Source organism: Diabrotica virgifera, chromosome 1 (genome assembly GCF_917563875.1).
Source record: "Diabrotica virgifera virgifera chromosome 1, PGI_DIABVI_V3a".
In the NCBI taxonomy this organism is placed as follows: Eukaryota; Metazoa; Arthropoda; class Insecta; order Coleoptera; family Chrysomelidae; genus Diabrotica; species Diabrotica virgifera.
Genome location: NC_065443.1, coordinates 272,934,168 through 272,950,259, shown reverse-complemented (window position 1 = coordinate 272,950,259; position 16,092 = coordinate 272,934,168). Strand labels below are relative to the sequence as shown.

At 30.5% G+C, this 16,092-nt stretch overlaps 1 non-coding gene across 1 annotated transcript; it reads left to right on the top strand.

The window, feature by feature from the left end:
- The first annotated feature begins 13,459 nt into the window (after positions 1–13,459).
- LOC126879310 (small nucleolar RNA psi18S-1854) lies at positions 13,460–13,624 on the top strand. Its single transcript, XR_007696049.1, has one exon. It is a non-coding gene; the product is annotated as a small nucleolar RNA psi18S-1854 (small nucleolar RNA).
- Positions 13,625–16,092: the final 2,468 nt, after the last annotated feature.

The following is a 16,092-nucleotide window of genomic DNA, read 5'->3' as shown; positions in this document are numbered from 1 at the left end:
CATGTTTTAATGAAACTAACGCAATAATTCGATGAAATAAAATTATTGTGACATAATATTTAAAAGTCAAATCAGTAGACATAGGGGAGTGCAATTAGAACATAAATATGCATATATTTTTCTAAAACTTTTTTTGTTAGTTTATATACATGTTAACCCTCCGTTAGGCGCGTGGTCTACAATCGTAGACCACTCTCCTTTAAGTTGTCGCCAATTGCATAAAACTGCACATACGCCCCCATCCCGCTTAGTAGCTGTCACTAATACTTCCAACTTACTCTTCAGTTTGCTAAACGCCGCCGATCTGTTTGCATTATTTTTTTACCATTATTCAAAGAGCACTGGTCTACAACCGTAGACCACGCGACTAAGCGCGTTCTAGTTTTTAGTTGTATATATAAAGCTAATATGTAGCCTGCTGTGTATATAAAGCTAATAACATAAATTAAAATGTTTCAAGAAGCGACTTCATTGAAAACTTAGCATGGGAACTAATCAAACAGCAAATTGAATATGGATCAACTATGCCTTCCCTGCTAAGAGAACTTAGACGACGAGCTCGCGTACTGCTCGGAGTTCAAGAAGTCGTACCCCCTTCCCCTAATATTCCAACAAATTACGTGGGACGAAGTTGTATTTGTGCATGAATTTGCAATATGTCAACAAGAAGGGCATGCCAAAGATGTGACACATTTGCATTTAAGGATCATTTTGGGGATATTTGCACTGAATATTTGACGGACTAAAATTGTGCCACTTTGACCATTTAATAGTTTTGTTCTTTTTTTACTTTTTAGTTCTATTCTTTATTATTTATCCCTATTGGTCATTCCATAAGTTCAAAGGTAAAAAATATTTTGTGTTTTTTTACTAAATTGAGCTTATTTTTGTGACCATTTTCATTTACTTGCGAATAAAGACCCAAAAAATCATTACTTGGTTTTTAATTTTACCACTGTCAAAATGAGAAAAGCCAAGGAACAAAACATATCTAACATCAAAGTGCGAACATAAATAAACATGTTATTAACCACTAATTTGTTAATTTTGCCAAAATCCGGTATTATACGACAAAAAACTATTGGTCTACGATCGTAGACCACGCGCCTAATCTTGTCAGCAATAACGACGCGCCTAACGTAGGGTTAACGTAAAAAGTTCTACTCGCAGATTTGGCCGCTAATTGTTAATTAATTGTTTAAACAATAATAATGGTTTTGTATAAATAATTTTAAAACTATCGGTAAATTTATCATTTTACTTTGATCAAACATGTTTCCATTTTGTTTTTGATTATGCTAAATCCGAATATGGCATTGCAGTTTGAAAATTCTTATACAGAAGCTCTTATACAGTATGTCTGCGTAGCTAGGAATCACATGGAAAACTTTTTTATTATCAATTTTACGAAAAAAAGTTATTGTTAATAAAATGCTCTGGATAGTCAAAAATCTAAAGCTCAACCATCAGATATCAAATTTTATCAATTTTATACGAGTTATGTCAAAAATATGCATTTCGTTAAAGAGTAAAGTACCTTTATATTTCAGAATATCTAAAAATGCTATTATGGAAAGTTGTTTGAAATTAAAAACTATGTTCAATAAATATACAATTGCATCATTCTAATTAAAAAATCTTTTTTACATTTTTTCTCAATTTACGGATATTTATCATCATTTTATTATAATTATGATAACTGTTTTATTATCACTTTAACGAAAAAAGTTATTCTTCATAAAATGCTCTCTCTGGTCTAAAATCTAAGATACAACCATCAGATATCAAACTTTTTTAATTTTATACGCGGTATGTAAAAAATATGAATTTTTCTTAGGAGTTAAGTGCCTTTATTATTCACAATATTTTAACTAGAAGGATGTAATTGAACACTAAAACAAATTTTTTAATTCCAAACAACTTTTCTCAATAACAATTTTCGATGTTGTGAAATGTAACGGTATTTTACTCTTGAGTGAAATTCATATTTTTTGACATACCTCGTATATTATTAATTAAATTTGATATTTGATGATTGTATCGTAGATTATATACGATGCAGAGTATTTTATAAAGTGTATTTTATAACTTTTTTTCGTAAAACTGATAATAAAAAAGTTATCAATAGGTTCCTATGCAACCTATGCAACTAATTGTCAATGATGAATCAATAACAAAAGTTAACCATTTTAAATACCTAGGATGTTGGATAAACGAGACACTAAATCCGGATGAAGAAATTAAAACTCGTATAGAAATTGCAAGAGGAGCATTTATGAAACTTAGATCTATTCTGAGCAACTCTCAGCTGAACTTACAACTAAGAATCAAGTTCCTAAAATGTTATGTGTATCCTATATTACTATATGGATGTGAAACGTGGATCATGAAGGTTAACATGATGAACAAATTAGAAGCCTTTGAGATGTGGTCATATCGTAGAATGCTCAGAATATCTTGGGTTCAACGCATTTCAAACAGAGAAGTCTTAAACAGAGTAGGTCAAGGCGAAGATGACTTAATGAAGATGATAAAAAAGAGAAAACTTGAATGTCTGGGGCATATAATGAGAGGTAGCAGATACAGGATGCTGCAGTTAATACTCAATGGAAAGATCGACGGAAAAAGAGGAATTGGTCGAAAGAAATATTCATGGCTCCGAAACCTTCGTCAGTGGACTGGCTTATCAGCAGATCAATTGGACGGCGTGATGCAGAAAGCTACCAACCCTCAATATATCAGATATTGGGTTGGATGTATATTTGGACAACAAAATACGAGTTCTGCATTCTGTAAAAACTTACCACCTCTAGATTAATATATAACCTATAAAACTATAAAAATGCTAAGCCACACATTAAATTTATCTGATATTCTAACTTGCAGAAACCTACCAACCCACTTGGTAGTATACTTTTAATTTACAGAAACTTTCCAACCCACTTCGTAGAATTTTAATAAAGTGCCACTTGCATCCAAGTGGGTTGGTAGCTTTCTGCAAATATTGGGCTCTACAACTCTACAGTTATAATAACCTAATAATTGTATGTATTGTTTTGCGTGTGATTTACCGGATTACCGGCGTGTTTAATGTGTTTTAGTAGTGGTCTAGATTGTCTAGATAGTTAAAAAGAACTTTGAATACAGCGAAAAAGTGGTTGAAAGTACACTTTTTATTTAGCATAATGTACAGTAATCGAATTGTTACGATTTTAAAGGCTGCTCTTGCAATACAGGAAAATTCATGCAAGTATCTTGTATTATTATAATATTTAATTTTTATCCTCCAAATTTTGGTACAAAAGCTTACTGACGGATTGTAACTAAATAAACTAGACTAAATAAATTAGGTAATCAAATTGTTTACTTAAAATGTACAAGCAGGAAGAAACCAATCCCGTAAGCTTAATGTCATACAAGAACATATTCTACACGAAATTTAATTTGAAAATAAAGCCATTAAAAAAAGACACCTGCAATGTTTGCGATACTTTTAAAATGAAAATAGATAATGAAAAGGACGAAAAAAAAAGAAGAGTTCAAGCAGGAACATACGAAACATTTGCAAGTTGCAGAGGAGGCACAGAAAATGAGAAGAGATGATTTCAAGATAGCGACTGAACAAACAGATCAAGAGTGTTTAAGTTTTGACTTGGAAAAAACCCTACCACTTCCCAGAATATATACAGGCATCGTATTTTATAAGCGTCAGTTGTGGGTGTATAATGCAGGAATGCACAGTGCTAAAGAAAATAGAGGATACTACTACGTTTGGGTAGAAGGTTCAGCTGGAAGGGGCGCCCAAGAAATAGGCTCTTGCCGTATAAAACATATTACAACTAAATTAACTCCAGAAGTCAAACATCTTACGATTTGGTGTGATTCTTGCGGTGGGCAAAATCGAAATAATAAGTTAATACTTATGCTTAAATCAATTTTGCATGGGACACGCACAAACCTAGAAAGCATTACCTTAAAATATCTCTGTTCTGGTCATAGTTTTTTGCCCAACGACACTGATTTCAGTAATATTGAGTCGGCTCAAACGACAGCAAATATTATATTATACCCCAAATGACTATATCGAGGTAATGCGTTCTTGTAGAAAGCAGAGACCATTGGTAGTAACCCAAATGCACGTCGAAGATTTTTTAGGCGTAATGAGAAAAAAATTACTAATCGCAAAGTGACCGAAGATAAAGAAAAAATTAATTTTTTCAAGATTAGGTCAATCAAAATAGAAAAGTCTGACCCATTTCGGCTAATGGTACAACACGATTTTTCACAACCGTATCAAAAAATGTATATAAAAAATCTTCTCGAGATAGAACTGCTAACGAAGAAATCTTTAGCGATTTAATACCACTGTGGCCTAAGGGAAAACCTATCGCTGGGGCGAAATTAAAAAATTTAAAGGAAATGATGCACCTTATTCCTGCTGATGCATCGACTTTTTATCAAAATTTGCAGGGTGCCAATGTAACTGAAGATGTTGAGGGTTACAATGTCAATGTTGAAGATCTAGATTTTGAAGTGGATGAAGTAGATTAATATTAAAATTTATTAAATTAATACGTTAAATATTCATATCCTTAACTTTCCTGTAAATAAAAATAATTTTTATAACTTTACCGTTGTTTTTATTTAATATTGTTGGTATTAATTTCCCACTTTACAAAATGCAGAAACCTACCAATCCAAAAAAATTGACATTTCTCTTTTTAAATTACAATTAAAATATTTAAACATGTAGAAAATACCAAAATATTTATCCACAGTCAAAAAAAGTTACAAAGTAGTAGCAACATATCCTACAGATTTTTTAAATCAATAAAAACTTTAAACTTGATTATCTCAGTTTGCCACTATTGAGGGTTGGTAGCTTTCTGCATAACGCCGTCCAATTGTTACATGCCGCACAAGATCGAGAACGATATCGGCAAATTGTTATGAAAGCTACCTACGCCTAAAAATTTGGGCACGGTACTTAAAGAAGAAGAGAATAGGTTCCACGTTACGCAGGCATACTGTATGAGCTAAAAAAAATTTTTTGCTGAAAATTTATTATTGTTGAAGCTTATTATTAAATGTATTTTAGGTAAGTTTTACAGAAAAAAGTTTTGATCACTTTGTATAAACATTTTTTTAACTAGTAATTTTCGGTTTTTGTATTACATTTTTGTTATCTTTCTTAATTTTTTCAAAATGAAATAGTTTATTTCATTTCTAAAGTAAAATAATTTAGTGCATTTTAAATATTACGTCTTAAGCTTTAAAAAACAATTATAAAACTGTAATAGATCTGTTCAAACTTGAGTAATATTGTCTTAAAGTGGTGGTAATTCTATAAAACTACGAAGACTTAAAAAATTACATTTTTTGAGACGTCATCATTTAAATTAAATTTTTGAGATTTTTTTTAATGAAACATCATTTAGTAAGATGCTTGAAAGGTAACTTGTGCAAAATTCAGGGTTTTGTAAGAAAACTTGTATTAGTTACACATTTTTAAATCATTTTTAAACAAAATTCATGTAAGGCTCAATTTCCGCCCCCACCGTACTTATACCCATACATTTTATTTCTTTTTATTATAACCATAAGATAGCTTAATTATTCTTCTTTCATGTTCAATTTGTAAAATTTCATATGATGCATCAGTTAAAGAATTACATTAAAATAACTCAATCATGCACTTCGCCGTACGCTAGTTTACAATGCGCCAATGTTTGTGAGAAGGGTGACTTTAGCGTTATAAATGAAACATTATAGAAGATACAGATTTAATTTTAGAAAATTCTTTATATAAGGTTTTTTTTGGAAAATTTTCTGAATTTTTCAATGGTCAAGTCAGTCTTTTTCTAAAGTTTATATTTTCGGAGTTATTTAAAAAAAAACAACAAACTTCGTAGTTCACTTGTTTAATAAAATTGAAGCACCCCTTTCTCGAGTAGAACTTTTTGATATGTTGTTTATTAAACATTTCTTAATGAAATTTCAAGTTCTATCTTGTTTGATTTTTTCCGAAATGAAAATCTATATGCACCTCCTAACAATTACAATGGTTTTAAATCGTCGTCATGGGAAAAAATATCGTCGTCGTGGCAACCCATTATATTGAAAGTTGGGTTTGGACAACCTTGTCAAAGAATTAATTTGTGTATTTTCCCTCCTAAATAAAAATTGATATGACTCTATTTTTTGTGCCTTTTTTCCAAACGTACGGCCCTAGAAAAAATATTGTTCCTAACTCATGCGGAAAGTGTCTTCCCTGCACTCGACTGTACAATAAAATATTAGTACATTTGGACGTTGAGAGGTGGCTCAAAATTTTTGGCAGAAATTGCTTGAAAATAAATCAAATAATAACATTTGAGTTATCCTCCCTCTCAAAAAAGTCCGGAACATTGTTTAATTAATCAAAATGTCAAAAAATTAAGGAAAAATTCGATTGTTTTCTTGGTTTTTTGATTATAACTTTAAAAATATTCATTTCCGAGAAAAGTTGTACTGATATAAAAGTTGCGTAATTAAATTTCCTACAACATACAATTGGTTAAAAATTTACAAGATAGTCACCCTGGTTGCAAAATAGCAATAATTGTGAAAAAAACATACAAAAACAAGTATTTGCATTTTACGTTTTTCAACCATTTATGCTATACGTAGAACCTTCATATTTCACTCTGAAAAACTTTATGATACAGTAAAACAACACTGTAAATTTCATTAAGATCGGTTCAATAGATATTGCTAAATAAATTTTGCAATCCAGCTTTCGTAAAAAAAATCCATTTTTTCAAAATGTTACAGGACTGAAAATAAAGCAGATAGCAAGTTGAAAATTTTTTGCGTATATAAGTGTACTGTACCTTTCATTTGCAATTTTGCAAAATTAAAATCGATTGACACCACGGCGTCAGGAATTTTTTTAAATAAACATTAATTATTGGTGCTACGCGCAGGACAGAGGATAGTTTGCTCTGATTGGGCATTCCAATGACATTTGATAATGATTGATACATTTTAATTTTTATTACATTTCGATATAAATAAATAAATTTGTTTATTGCAAAATAAAAACACATACTCTATCCTTTGAAATAACACTTTTATTAGCAAAAACTTTCTTTGTTCATATATTTTAACTTAAATAATAAAAGTTTATTATTTTTAAACATATGCAATTGTTTAAACAATATTTCACAAACAATAATAAAATTAGTTTGATTTTTGTGGAATTAAAATATTAAAATACAACAAAATATAGAGTAAGAAAATAATATATTAGATAAAGATTGGAAGAAATTTTGGTGGAAATCAACTTGTGTGAATCGAACACCGCTGTCCTGCGCGTAGCACCAAAAATTATTGTTTATTTAAAAAATTTTCTGACGCCGTGTTAATTTTGAAAATTTCAAATGAAAGGTACAGTACACTTTTATAAGTAAAAAAATTTTCAACTTGCTATCTGCTTTATTTTCAGTCCTGTAACATTTTGAAGAAATGAATTTTTTTTGCGAAAGATGGATTGCAAAATTTATTTTGCAAAATCTATTGAACCGATCTTAATGAAATTTACAGTATTGTTTTACTGTATCATATAGCTTTTCTGGGTGAAACATGAAGGTCCTAAGTGTAGCATAAATGGTTGAAAAACGTAAAATGCGAATACTTGTTTTTGTATGGTTTTTTCGCAATTATTGCTATTTTGCAACTAAGGTGACTATTTTTTAAATTTTTAACCAATTCTATATTGTAGCAAATTTAATTACGCAACTTTTATATTAGTACAACTTTTCTCGAAAATGAATACTTTTAAAGTTATAACCAAAGAACGAAGAAGAAAATCGAATTTTTGCTTAAATTTTTGACCTTTTGATTATTTAAACAATGTTTCGGACCTTTTTGAGAGGGAGGATAACTCAAATATTACTATTTGATTTATTTTCAAGCAATTTCTGCAAAAAAAATTGAGTCACCTCTCAACGTCCATCTCAAAACAGATGCGCCCTGGACTATTACGTTTCTCGTTTTTCAAGCTGGAAGTCTGAGGGACTAAGACAGCAGTACCCTAAACCATATTGTGGTTGATAATTTAAATTCGTCGTAGTGCAAACTAGGTGTATATGCTCCGCTGAGTCGAAGGTCTAAAATAAACGGTGATAGTAAAGAGAAGAAGAGGTAGACACCGAAGATCATGGAGGGTTAAAGTGGACGAGGCCATGGAAGGATGAGACCTTAAATATTGTTTGTTTACCAAACAAACAAAAATTTTAAACCAAAAACTCTATAAGAAAGCCCTGAAATTAGTCTATCCACCACCACAGAAAGAACCCAGTAACTTCTGCTCTATCACATATACAGGCAAGATAACAACAAAAATATCCAAATACATAAAAAATAAAGGAATAACACCAGCTTTCAGAAATAACGACAACATAAGCAAATATATTAAAAACAATGAGAGCCGAAAGAGGAAGCAACTACAGAGTGGTGTTTTCAAACTAACTTGTGGTGACTGTCCGAAAACTTACATCGGTCAAACTGGCAGAACCTTTGACAAACGCATAGAAGAACACAAAAGGGCTTTTAACAATAGACAATAAAACAGACACTTCTACATACGCACTTCACCTTCTAGATCATAATCATTCTTTTAATGAACAGTTTCAAATTCTGCATATTTAAAATAATGGCCTTAATCTATCTTTACTAGAATCTATGGAAATTAATAAATTGAAAAATACAGATATAATTCCGAATGACCAACTAGAGATAAACAGCTCCCCACTCCTCAACCTCTTCAGTTAAAGACTTTAAAATCCAAACCCATAGTAAACTAAATTACTTGAGAAAGGCTCTCTGCCGAAACCGCTGTAGTCACATAGTTATAATAAATTTTGTGGAAGTATAGAAAATAAACGTTTTTAGTGTTTTATTATTATATAAAATGAATTTCCATCAAGTAACGGTCGAATCCATAAATTATTTTTTTTGTTTCTATAAATCATTGTCGTACATTACGATCTAATAAATTTGATTAAGATTAATTTCTCAATAAGAAATAAATATTAAAGGAGAAAATATACACATCACATTAAGATCTGCTGTATACAACAAAGTTAAAAAAAAAACTTCAACAACCTTGAATCCAAAAATACTTTGATAAATATAAACGTTTTATATTTATATGCATTCGCGAGACATATTTTTTTATCTTTTTTACCTCTAACTTCTACTTTCGTGTATAAGTGTTCATGTCAGTATGCTCTGCTTCACGTACTTAAAAGTTACGTTACCATTACGTTATATTCTTTTTTGGAATAACTTTGACATGTTTATACACTAGTCTATTTCCACTTAAAGTAATGGTGACAAGGTTCAACACCAGTCCTGAGAGCTAGAAAAAGAGAGGTAGAAGAAAAGCAATCACTTAAGTTTCTCGGTTTTCAAGCTGGAAGTCTGAGGACCTAAGACAGCAGCAGCTTAAAACATATTGCGGTTGATAATTTAAATTCATCGTAGTGTAAACTAGGTGTATGCTCCGCTGAGTCGGAGGTCTCAGAAAATGGGCGATGATGTAAAGTACAGCGAGCTTCTCCGACGGGGAAATATTTGAATATACTAATTAACACTTAAATTCGCGATTTCAGCTGCTTTTTCGGCGTGTTTTAGAAACGTACAGCAGGCTAATTTTCTCTGTTGCTCCATCTTAAGTAAAATAAAATTTGCAGGTTTACGAGGTGGATTAAAATGGAAAGAGAATATATATACTTACGTGTATTGTGTACAATATGTTAAGACTGTACTGTTTAATAATTAAAAGTGCTTATTGAAAATGTCAAATAGCAGAAACATTTACACATTGACGGACAGAACGTCTATAGACATCTCATTTCCAGTTATGTAATGTGACACAACGTCTATAGACGACATTATTAAAATACAGTCAAATCCGCTTATTACAGTAGCTTTCGTGCCAAGCAAAATTATGCCTATAACCGGGATATTCTAGTAACCGATCATTGGTGACTAGTAGAAACGTTTCGGGACCTAAAATTTTTATTCCTTTAAGAGGGTTATTTCTATAAACGATATTCTAATAAACGAGTTGTGCTGTAATGAGTTGTGAAAAAAAATTACATCTACAGAAGCTTATGAAATGTGACATGACATCCACGGTCGTCGTCCACATGTTTACAAAAATTGTTAAAAAACTCATTGTTTCCATAAACTATAAGCGGTAAATTTCCCTATTATAGGTTCCAAAATATTAAACATTGTGTCACAACACTTGCTTATACATTTGACGCACTGTCCGTCAACGTGTTAAACAAATAATATATAGTCAACGTGGAACCAAGTAAACACTTCTGTTGTATGGAGGTATATATGAATTTATTAAAAATTCTTTAAAATGTATCCACAAAGTAGTGGAAAATTACAAAACAAAAAACGTTTTCGGCCTAAACTGGCCGCCATCAGTGTGAACGTCCGGTGTACAGGTATTTAAAACTAAGACTCTGGGCTAATTAACAAAATTCATGGAAAAGTTATTTACCAGCAATTTTATTGCTGGAATCGAATTATAAGATCCTCCATATTAATAATATAGGTATGCAAAGTTCGCAGATAGTGTACTAATTTTTTATAAACAAAATGGCGCCGACAAATCGTATTTTTTTAAATTATTGCAATTGCAATTATTTTTTTGAATTATTTTTATTCAAAAATAAAAATTCACCGCAATTAAATTCTGCGTAGAGATAGGTTTTTTACGATTTGCTCCGATAAAAATTTTCCTTCTTTAAATTTTGAAAAAAATTAGTTATAATACGCTGGTCTAATTAGTAAAGTATAAAGAAAGGTTATTTACCAGCAATTTTATTGCTGGAATCGAATTATAAGATCCTATATATTATTAATATAGGTATGCAAAGTCCGCAGATAATGTGCTACTTTTTTTATAAACAAAATGGCGCCGACAAATCGTATTTTTTTCAGTTATTGCTCTATAACTCCGAAGATTTTAACTTTACACCAAAAACACTGAAATAAAAATTCACCCTAATTTAATTCTACATAGAGGAATGTTTTTCCTGATTTGCTCCGATGAAAATTTTCGAAATCGAAAAATGTGGGTTTTCCCAAAAAAAATCTCGAATTTTCAAATAATTTTTTTGGGCCAGTAATTATTTATTAATAATTATATAGCTTAGTGAAATAAAAGCCTTCTTGGTATAGATTAAAAATTAGGAAGCCGGTGAAAATTAAACGAATATTTTAGCAACAATTCAATTGCTAATTAACGATTTACAGTCGCAATAACAACCAAAATAGTCATGAGATATTGATCAAACTTAGAAGGATTATAAAGGTGTGATGCCTATTTAATATTTTGTCGACAAAATATAAATTTTTATTTTTTTTGCATAATCTTTAAATGTTTAAAAAAATTGTTATAATCAAATTAACATTTGGTCTTGGTCTTGAAAATGAATGCTTTAAAAAATTTTTCCAACCATTTGCAAAAAAGTTATGAAACAGCAAAATAAATATACGATACCTCCGTTGTTTATAATTTGTTTTAATTGTTGCAAAGCTTAAAAGTGAGTCTACGGTAAAATCTAATTACTCACAAAGGATGTCAAAAATTAGTGCAATGGTTATATTTTAATCGAAGACTAAAAATACTTTTTTTTTGTAATTTTTAGCGCAAAAGTAGGCCTGATACAGAGTCGGAGCTAAAATGTCCGCTCGAAGCGACTGACACGCAGCATACATTATTTAAAAGTGTACGTCGCGCGGCCGCCGGTCGTCGCTCCGAGTGAAAATTTTAGCTACAGTATTGTATTATTCTACTTTCGCGCGTGTAAATTACAAAAAAATACATTTATAATCTTTAATTAAAATATAACCATTAAACTTATAATCGATATTTTTTGCGCTTTGAAAGAAATAAAAAAAAATATCGAAAACACCTTAGTAATCGTTTAGTAATGTTTACTTTGCTGTTTCATAACTTTTTTGCAAATGGTTGCAAAAAATTTTAAAGCATTCATTTTCAAGATATTTGAAATGCGCATTTTAGCTATTTTTTAAAATTATAATATAATAAAAACTTTCTGAGAAACGTTAATTTGTTTATAACTATTTTTTTAAACATTTAAAGATTATGCAAAAAAATTAAAAATTTATATTTTTTCGATAAAATATTAAATAGGCATCTCATCTTTATAAGATTTCAAAGTTTGATCAGTGTATCATAATTATTTTGGTTATTATTGCGACCGTAAATTATTAATTAACAATTGAATTGTTGCTAAAATATTCGTTCAATTTTCACCAGCTTCTGGAACTATAATCTAAACCAAGAAGGCTTTTAAGTCACCAAATTATTTAATTATTGGTAGATAATTACTTATCTAAAACTTTATTTGAAAATTAAAAACTTTGTTGGGAAAACCCGCATTTCCCAAAGAAATTTTCGTCGGAGCAGATCGGGAAAAACACGTCTCTATGCAGAATTTAATCACGGTGAATTTTTATTTGGGTATTTTTGTTGTAAAGTTAAAATATTCGGAGTTATAGAGCAATCATTGAAAAAAACACGATTTTCGTGAGCCATTTTGTTTATAAAAAAAGTAGCACACTATCTGAGGACTTTACATACCTATATTATTAATATATAGTATCTTATAATTCGATTCCAGCAACAAAATTGCTGGTAAATAACTTTTCCACCTACCTCTACCGAAAGTATACTTTTCCGGACCTGATTGTAGGGAGCAAAGTTGTACTTTTCCTCCCTAGGGAGGAAAATATTTTTCCTCCCTAGGGAGGAAAAGTAAAAGTGAGGTCATGGTGTTTCATTCATGAAATATAACTTATTGACGCCCTGTACGATATCTATTTTTTATTACGTAAGTATCTATACATTTTAACGTTTATTTAAAAACACTCTGTATTTTGCAGAATGGTAAAAAACAGTAAATTGTTATTCTGATTTAACAATGTTTACATTAATAATTGACTTATATTTGACAGTTGACAGTTATATTGTACCTACTTGTTTGTTTTAGTTCTAATAAATTTTGTTGGTTAGTTACATAAATAAATTAAGTAAAAATGAAAAAAATGACTTGTTATTTGAGGAAGGTGGAAAAACCATATGTATAACATGGGAGTAAAGTACCTTTTCCTCCCTTGAATGATTACTGCCCTCCGCTACGCGTCGGGCAGTAAACTTCATTCTCGGGAGGAAAAGTAGCACTTTCCTCCCTTGTTATACAAATAGCTATTTCCCAAAAATGGCCTATTCTCCGATAATCAGCCCAGACTATAGCCACTTCATGAAGTGTAGACACCTCTAAATTACATTATTTGTAAATTTAACATTATAAAGTAGGCGACATTAAGTTGATGTATTAAAATTATTGCAAAACCATGTGGATGTATATACTTCATCCTTGCTCGAAAAATGCACGTAAGAGTTAGGTGAGAGGAAACGACCTGCATTTTTCGAGCAAGGATGAACTACATCCACATGGTTTTCTAATAATCTTAATACATCGGCTTAATGTTGCCTACTTTATAATGTTAAAACCAATAATGTAATTTAGAGATTTTTACACCTACTGAAGTGGCTAGTTCCCAATACTTGTACACCGGACGTTCACAGTAATGATGGTCAGTTTAGACCGAAAACGTTTTGTGTTTTGTAATTTTGCACTACTTTGTGGATAAATCTTAAAGAATTTTTAATAAATTCGTATATACATGCATAAAACAGAAGTGTCTGCTTCATTCTAGGTTGCCTTATCGACATGTGTTTTAAATGTACCTATTCATTTTTTTCGAATCCTGAGAAAACTAATAAATATTTTTGAAAAATTTAAACGAGGAATGAAAGAATACATTATTGCCGAGGTCAGAAAGTTCCTGAACACTTCTATGATGTTTATTTTAATAAGTTACAGTGTGAAAATAAAAGCGATAATTTAGTGTGATTTTTAATTGCAAATATTTCATTCAAAAGAAACTTTTTAGTTATTCTAAGGGACTTCAGGCCCTCGGCAAGAATGCAGTCTTTCATATATCGACGCTGCCAAGCCAAAATGGCATAAACGCCAAAATGACCACTTTTTAGTTAGTTGCACCAAAAAATAGGATTTTAATTTCCGCACCAGACAGTCAACGCGGTATAACCCCAGACAAAGTGAAATAGGGGTAATATTGGTTTAAAATTTTTATAAACGCCAGTCTAGTCACGCACGTGAACACCGACGTGAACACCGATTGACATAATCGCCAGTGCCCCTAAGATTATCATTGTGTACAGTTCGGTCCAGTAATAATAGTAAAGGTATGTATTTTTACAATTTTTATGGATAAGTAACATGATATTACTTACCTCTGCAATATTTTCAATTTGTATTGATTTTTGAAGCGTAAATACACTGAAATTCTCTAAAAACTATGAGGCGTTTATGCCAAAACCAAATATTTACATCGTGGTTGACACAAGCGCCATTCCCCAATGGTATTCGGAGGTTTCTTATTTAAAAATTGCGCAAATAAAAAGTTTATTTTAAAATTTTCTATTGTAACTTTGTACTAGTGTGATGAACAATTCATTTTGTATTACAGCATATAGTTCAAATCAATTTTACATAGCTAAAAATGGCGATCGATTTTTGGCGTTTATGCCATTTTTTGTTGCAGATGAAGAGCAGAAGTAAAAAAATAATGGCCTTACTAAATGACAATAAAATTTATAACCAAGCAGTAAAAATGATATACATACTGACAATAATTCCCCTATATTCCCCTTAGAGTTTTATGATATTTATAATGCCAACATTGCAGAAGCTTTTAGCAATGACATTATCATCTTTGAGGAACCACCAGATGTTGCAGAGAAGAAGAAATATTTAGTCACGATCTCACATGATGTTTCAACTTAGCAGCAGATAATGATTTGGATGCCGGTATAAGTAGTGATCAAAATAAGGAAAATACAAGCAATCAAATCAATAATAATGTTGAACAAAATATTGACAGTGATTATGAATTTGAATCCGCTATTATTAGATATCCGCTCCTACCCACATAACAATTTCATGTTCTTAGTAGATTCATAGAACATACTTTTCAGAAAAAGTATATACTTAGAATATGCGTAATTACCATTACGAATGTGCAGAGCATATACTGAGTATATACTACATTACAGTACTTAAACGTTCTATGTATATACTTAGAATGTACTACCGCACTTCTTTTCAGTATATACCAAGAACATACTTTTTAGAAGATTCTAAGGAGGTGCTATAAACCTTTTATTTATATACTTAGAATGTACTATCGCACATATTTTTAGTATATGGGAAGAATATTCCAAGGAAGTGCTATATACCTTCTAGTTATATACTTAGAATGTACATCGCACATATTTTTAGTATATGGGAAGAATATTCCAAGAAAGTGCTATATACCTTCTATGTATATACTTAGAATGTACTATCGCATATATTTTTGGTATATGGGAAGAATATTCTAAGGATGTGCTATATTTCTCAGAAGTATGTTTTCAACATCACCCAATCTCATCCTAGGTTCTACTAATATATTATATTTACATATTCTAATTGCATATGGGAATGTAGTTGTTACATTCTACAATATTACGTAAAAAGTAAGTATAAAATGTATAAACTTTAGTTAGTTATATAGGCACCTATGTATAATAAATATTATATGGGTAAGTAGCCTATATATAAAATATAAGTAATATATTTAGTAATTATGTGCACATCAAAATAAAAATGCTGCTTATATAATTATATAATAGCCAAATATATATAATATGTATGTAAATTACTAAAATGTATAGGTATCTATATACATTATACATACTTTTACACTTACTAGGTATTTAGGAAATATTGAAGTACCAATATGAATTTATTATTTTCAAGCTGCTTTTTATGTTCTTTAAATGTTTTAGTCCTTGTAGTTAGACGTCTTCGCTTTGTCTTAACAGCGTACACATAAATGCCTAACTGTACACTGTACACTGGAAACTAT